The following is a 7402-nucleotide window of genomic DNA, read 5'->3' on the forward strand; positions in this document are numbered from 1 at the left end:
CACGCCCCCGTGTTCATCTCCCAGACCTGCTGTTTGGTTACTGACCTGCAATTATTTGCCAGACACGGGGCCGTGTCGAGCCAACACGCCCCCGTGTTCAGACTTCTGTAAGTTTTCGATACTGGCAGTTCACCACAGGGCCGTGTCCAGACTGCCAATAACATAAATCTTTGCTTTTTAACACCACACTACACATCCAATCAACCTAAAAATTTATTTTTGGGACACATTGAGGACAATGTGTAATTTAAGTGTGGGGGAAACTAACACTTTGAAATTTTGCAAGTCCTAACAACAAGCCTTACACAAAACTCTATTGGAACCGCTAAACACCCCAAATTTTTTTCAAAAATTTTTTATTTTTTTACTTGTCTAAAGTTTAAGTTAGGAATCACAAGATTAATAAGGTTATATTTTTATAAAATTTACAACCGAGAGCGTCGTGATAACAAGAACCAACATAAGAAAATTATGAAACGGCATAACAAGCCTAGTTAAAATTTGATTATATATACTTGATCACATTAAAAACCCATTCCCACAAAAGTGAGTTTTGAGCCTTTATTGAGCATACAAATTTACATCTTTAGACTAAATGCTCATTTTTCGTTTCTTGTGTGAATAGCCGCTTGGTTCTTACAACTCTAGAACTTGCCACAACGATTCATTCCCGGTCCTTACCAACTTAAACCCAAGTAAGTAAATGATGGAGGCATTAGGACTAACCATTTTTCTTTCTACACCATTATTTTTCATTTTTTTTACCACCTACCCAAAATCCCCCTAGTTAACCCCTTTGAGCCTAAACCTTTCATTTCATTACCCTAAACCCTTTTTACCCACCGAAAAACCCTTTTTATTTTTCACCCTTTATTTTAGTAACAAGCTCGGTTTTTCGCAAGCTCGTTCTTTTATGTGACTGATCAAAAAAAAAAAAAGAGATGATGATGAAGTTAAAAACAAACAAACAAGAGCTTGTTTGGAGAAATACTTCAAAATAAAAAAAAAGTCACTAAAAACAAAGTGTGTTACGAAAACCGACGCTTTTTACGCTTTTTTCGCCCTTTTACTAACCACTAACCCAACCACCCACCTTTAGCCCAAGCCTAACCCTTCACCCAAAAAGTCCTCTTGATATTTACAAAGGTATAAAGTTAAAAAGGAGGAGGATTGATTGCTTGGCAAGCCTATGGAAGGCGTAAGTTCCATGCCGCTCTCGAGTGATTCACTAAAAAAATACACCTTCGGCCGAGTGTTGAGTGATATATCCCGTGAGGTATGTGAACTTGTATGTAATGAAATTTAAAAAAAAAGCATGTTATGCCCAAATAAGTAGTTTATCCTATGAAACGTTCTATATAAATCATAACGAATAGGATTGTAAATAAATAAAAATAAAACCCAAAAAGATCTTGGATTCCCGACACTCTATGACAAGCCAAAAACCTTCTCTTCTACCCATTCCATTTGGGAGTGAAAGCCACATTTAAAAGAGTTTTGCTTGAGGACAAGCAAAAGTTCAAGTGTGGGGGTATTTGATGTGTGTAAAATGCAGCATATAAATTACATCAATTAAGGCATAAAACTAACCCTTTTTAAGTACTAATGTTGGAAAAAGAGTGTTTTTGTCTTCCTTTTGTATTTTCAGGATGAAATGAGCTCAAATTCACAAAAGAAGCAAAAAGACAGCTAATTCTAGCATAAATACAAGAAAAGGGATAAAAGTAGACTGCACGAACCCTCAACGGCATCCTCCCAAGCAAAGAAGAGAAAACAGAAGCCCACCACGGGGCCGTGCTCAGCCAGCACGGGGCCGTGCCCAAGAAGCAGCAGAAAAGACAAACCTGTAGAAGCTTCTATTGCCCACCACGGGGCCGTGTCCAGTGAGCACGGGGCCGTGGCGAAAGTACAGCAGACGCATTAATTGTAATTGCGAATTACAATTAATGAGGAGAGAGAGTGTCAGACGGGCACGGGGGCGTGTCCAGCGGACACGGGGCCGTGCCCAGCCTTCTGTTCAGCCTATAAATAGGAGTGCTTGGTTTCATTCCATCTCATCCCTTGGCACACCACCTCTCTCACACTTCATCCACCACCCACCACCACCATAACTCCATCATCCACCACCATCATCCATTGTCCATCGTAGAGTGTGTGAGTCGTCTCGGGATCCAAGATTGATAGTAAGAGTTCTTGACAATCAAGGCCATGTTTGCCTAAGTCTCTTACATCACTTGGTGAAGACAAGTGTTTAGTATAATACTTTTTATTTTTAATCTTTTGCACTTTTTATTTGGTTTTGTATTAATGACTTTAATAACTAGTTGCTTATGTTGAAGGTGATCTTTCCTTATCGTTTGTCCGTGGTGTCTTGGCATTATTTTACTGTCTATATAAAATAAAAGATTTTCACCATTCATATCTCCACGGTCTATATGGAGGTATGTTGGCTACCTGGTCGGGGGTTAAGGGAACGGTTTGGTAAGGATCTTTCCCTTGTTCAGCGTTTAGAGGTCCTGCAAGGGACCTGGGTCAAATTTAGTAGGATCTCCTTCAATGCCCATAGGTATTGGATGGCGGGGATCTAAACTCTTTGACCCCCTCATAAGTTAACTACTATTAATACTATAACCCGGCTATTTAGGACTGTATCCCTGCTGACTCAGACTACTTAGCCGAGGGTAACGTCACCGCCAAAAGCAGGGCCTACCATAATTTGCATTAATAACTTAATTCATTATCTTCCAATAATCCAACCCTTTAGGATTGTATCCTTGCTGACTCAAACTACTGGGTTGAGGGTAACGTCGCCTTCAAAAGAGGGGCCTACTACAATAACTAAGATAATCTCTTAAACAAGTGCAAAAGTGCGAAAATAATCAAAGGTTATACTAATACACGAGTCGGATCCAAGTGATTCATCTTGTCTATCTGTTTTTATTTTATTTTTATTTTTCAGCATTTAGTTAGTTTTTATTTTCTTAGTTTAAAAACATTTTCTAACTTTTTGATTTGATTAGACGTTGAGGATAAACCGGTACTAAAAGCTCTTGTGTCCTTGGACGACCTCGGTATCTTACCAACACTATACTACGTCCACGATGGGTGCACTTGCCCATATGTGTGTTTAGTGTTAGTAAATATCGTGTTTTATAAATTTAAAACTTGGCTAAAGGTGTAAAAAGGGCTTAATTATATATCTAAATTATATATACACTACACACGCATCAACGTCTGTCGACTTCGTCTTGTATCGAGTCTTGTAATAAAATAGTTAGATCGAGTCATGTAGTTCAGGTAAATAGAGTTTTAGAGATCATTTCCCACGAAATGTCTATTCCCCACGAAATAGACATGGCACTTTCAAGGGGAATTAGAAATATGGCACTTTCAAGGGGAATTAGAAACTCTATAAATAGGGAGTTTAGTCATTTTCATTTGTAACTTCTCCCATTCCAGCAGCGAAGCTCTGCTGAAGTGTCTACAGGTCTGTAAACGTTGTCATATCAATAAACAAGACGGTTAAACTACTTTCTAGTGCAAATCAAGCTGAACCGACACCGAAACGTCTGATTCCGCCTCTCATTTTGGTCTAGAACTCTTCCGAAAGACTCGTTTTGGTCGTTACTCGATCCTACAAATTAACTCATTAAATATTTCTTTATTTTTATTATTTATTTATTTTATTTATTTATTAAAAAGGAACAGGTGTCGTTCAAAAAAAAAGATATGTATTCACAATGTATCATCACGTATAAGAGCGAAAAGAATATAAATTTAGTTTTTTCTCGAGAATTATTATTGTTTTTGGTTGCGGGAAACGTGTGAATCGTGCATCGGTATCGAAATGAATGAAGTATCAAGTATAAAATACATTAAAATTGAGATAGCATAAAAGAGAGTTTAACGTAAAACTTGGAGTGTCAATGAACGTAACTAAGACTTTTCTAAAGTGAATCGAAAGTTCTTTCGAGTTTGGGAAACATGTTTTGGCCTAATAGGTTGAACACTCTCATCGAGAAGTGATTAATGGTATTCACCCTTCTAGTTACTACATGTCCCTACTCGATTGAAAATTCAAAACTTTAGCAGGATTGAAAATCGAGGAGTGGGACTAGTTGTCAAGATGTGGGTTTCACCCCTAACTTGGCAACATTGTACCCTAAATGTGGTTGGTACTCGTCAAACGGGTTAAGATATTTAATTCTGACTCGTTGATGAGGGCCCACTAGAGTTAGAATAGGAAATTTCCCATCAAGATGTGGATTTCACTCCTAACTTGATGGTGTAATTCCATGCAAAAAATCGAATAACGCGGATTGAGAGTTGTTCACCAAATTGTGGGTTTCACGCCTATTTTGGTGAAGTCATCTCGTTTGTATGATACGAGTGTCTTCATGTCTTCAAGTGTATATTTGTGTAAATGTCTTAGGAAAGACACGTGTATAATTTAAGACGAAGTGAATAGAGAGAAGCAAAATAGAAAGAATTGTAACATTTAAGCTTGAAAAGCAAGGATGGTCAAAGTTTGGGACTTAAACTATAGACTAGGTCAAATCATAGCAATTCTACCTAATTCCCTATAGTTATGACTCTGATACCAATCTGTCACACCCCAACCGATGGCAGAAACATCGGAGTGAGACGAAAACAAGATTGCTCGAGACTTCATAAAACTACTTGCGACAATAATTAACAAAACCGATTTCAGTTCATTGATAATAATTCAAGTACAACATTTAAAATGGAAAATACAACAAGTTCATAAATCAAGTAAAACATAATATTTGAAATAAATACAACAACAGAAGCTAGATTTCTAAGGTGTGTATCTAATCAACCCTACTAACTTTCATTTTCATCAACGTCATCAATTTCCTGTAACATGTTCAAAGTATAGTTCAATACAAAGCGTATTGGCGAATATACAAGTTTGATAATAGCATAAGTATAAAATGAGTTTAAACAATCAACATGGCATAAATGTTATCTAAAATTAACATACGATTGGCATGCAATTATAAATGTCAACCCAGAGATTACCGCTAGCATAATCCTATCGTAGCAACGATAGGACCGTTTTGTTTTAACTTAACATGACCACAAGACTATGGACGGTTCGTTACTCCTATAGCGCTATACATGTTAAGGAGGCTTGATCGAAGTTAATGACAAGTATATCACATAAGAATGTTCCAACACATATGAATCAGAGAATAACGTATTAAGCATGTATGAATGATTGTTTGTTTGTGATTGCATAAAGTATGTGTGTTTCTGTAAATTTGAATATGTAAACATGTTGCACCCAAAAGTGTAAAGCGTAAAAAGGGTGTCGAATATACTCACGGTTTTGCAAAGCTTCCCTTTTTAATCTACGATTTTGACGAACGAGAGGCTGGAACACCAAAGTTACCCTACAATGTAACACCTCGTAAATTCATGTCCGGTAACGTACTGACACATGCCCATACTCCCAATTGTGCCTAATGTTGGCCAGGAGGGACTGTTTTTGCCAATTATTTGAAAGTAGAAATGTAGAGGGACTAAAGGTGTCAACATGCAAAACTTATGCCTCTGAGTGACCCTTTACGGACCGTAGATCTTGATGTTTGCGGACCGCAAAGATTAAATTTTTTTCAAGTTTTGAAGATGCCGTAAGGGAAACCCCCTTACGGTCCGTAAACTAACCAGGTCCTGTGAGCGTGTTGAGTCCTTACGGACCCCAAGCGAAACCCCCTACGGTCCGTAAATGATCGCCAGCTGCAATATTTTGTTTGGGCTCCAAGGAAACCACCATTTCCGAAACCATGAGCTCTCTAGCTGCTAATGCCACGTTTTGGGACACTTGTCATGATCTTCTAACACCCCTTAACACCTGTGATCATCCTATGAATCACATTCAAGTATAAATAGGTGCCATTTCTTGCATTTCAACTTGCACCATTCTTCAAAATCTTCTTTCCTTCTCTTTAGAAGTTCCTGAGCTTATCGGAGCTTCCCTCTGAGTTTTATTCAGTCTCTTAGACCACTTGTAAGTGCTCCATCCATATCTTTTTCATTTTATAGGCTATTATAGCCGAAAGTCAAGCAAAAATCAATTTTTGCTTTGACTTTCGGTTTAGACCATTATGGTCTGGCCATTGTTCGAATCAAACATGGCTACGTGATCGTAATTAGGTAGGTGTTAATCCCTCAAATGGGCACCTCCTGAAAATCACATTAACTAGGTCAAATTACGGGTCAAAGTTTTATTATTTAAAAAGTCAAAACTCAGTTTTTCGTAAACTTTATAAACTGATCATATAAAGGTTAATATTAGAACATGTTTGAACATGTTCGGCTCGTCATTTCCAGTTTTAGGGTCGGTTCGCAACCGAAAGTCTAGCAGTTTGACTTCTGCTTTAACTTTCGATTTTGACCCAATTTAGCTTAGTTAGCTACTGAATTAAAGTTGCATTATGATCATATTATAATATAGGATAACCCTCTGAGGTTATACTACATGATCAAAATCAGATTCTGACTTTATATGCAAATTTCTATATTATGCCTAACTTTGACCAAAATGCCATTTTTGCATAAAACAAGGTTTTAATCAACAATAAACTTGCAAATGATTTACCTACTGATATGTTACTATAATTAACATATCTCGATATTATGAAACTGATCATAACCTGAGTTTTGATACAAGATCGTAAATTATGTTATTTAATGACCAAAACACCCTTTTGGCGCATAGTATTGGTTTAAACCATAACTATTGATCAAAACTTAATACCGACTGATATTTTAACTTATTTAAAATGTTTTCGCAGTAGGTACTTGATCATAACTCAGATTATTAAATAAGGTTTCAAACTATGTATGTAATAACCAAAATGCCCCTACGGTGCATAGTTTGGTCTTAAATCATAAAACCCATACATGTTTGATTACTTACTGATATTACATCATAAATAAAGTATTTTACAGAATAAACATGTTCAAAAATCAGTTTTTATGCAAGTTATTAAACAATGTTGCATAATGACTAAAATGCCCTTATGGTGCATATTTTGATCTTAAAACCTTCATGGGCATATAAGTTGATAACCTACTGATTTTACAGCTTATTTATTGGCATATAGAACTTGTTTATGACTCATCCAGTTACCCTATATCGCTTATATGCGTACGGTAAAGCTTATGTGACTAGTTTACGTAAGTTTACCAAAACGGGTCAGATCTTATCATTTTCACTTCAAAATCCAGAATGTATATTGTTTACCCATATTATACAAGTCTTAGTACATGTTAAGTTTAAACTACATTTTATTCAGGTCATCGCTTAATCGAGCGTATCGTTCTATTTTCGTTAATTTAAGTTAACCGGTCCAAGTCTACGACTTGAATAAGA

Source organism: Helianthus annuus, chromosome 16, assembly GCF_002127325.2.
Source record: "Helianthus annuus cultivar XRQ/B chromosome 16, HanXRQr2.0-SUNRISE, whole genome shotgun sequence".
In the NCBI taxonomy this organism is placed as follows: Eukaryota; Viridiplantae; Streptophyta; class Magnoliopsida; order Asterales; family Asteraceae; genus Helianthus; species Helianthus annuus.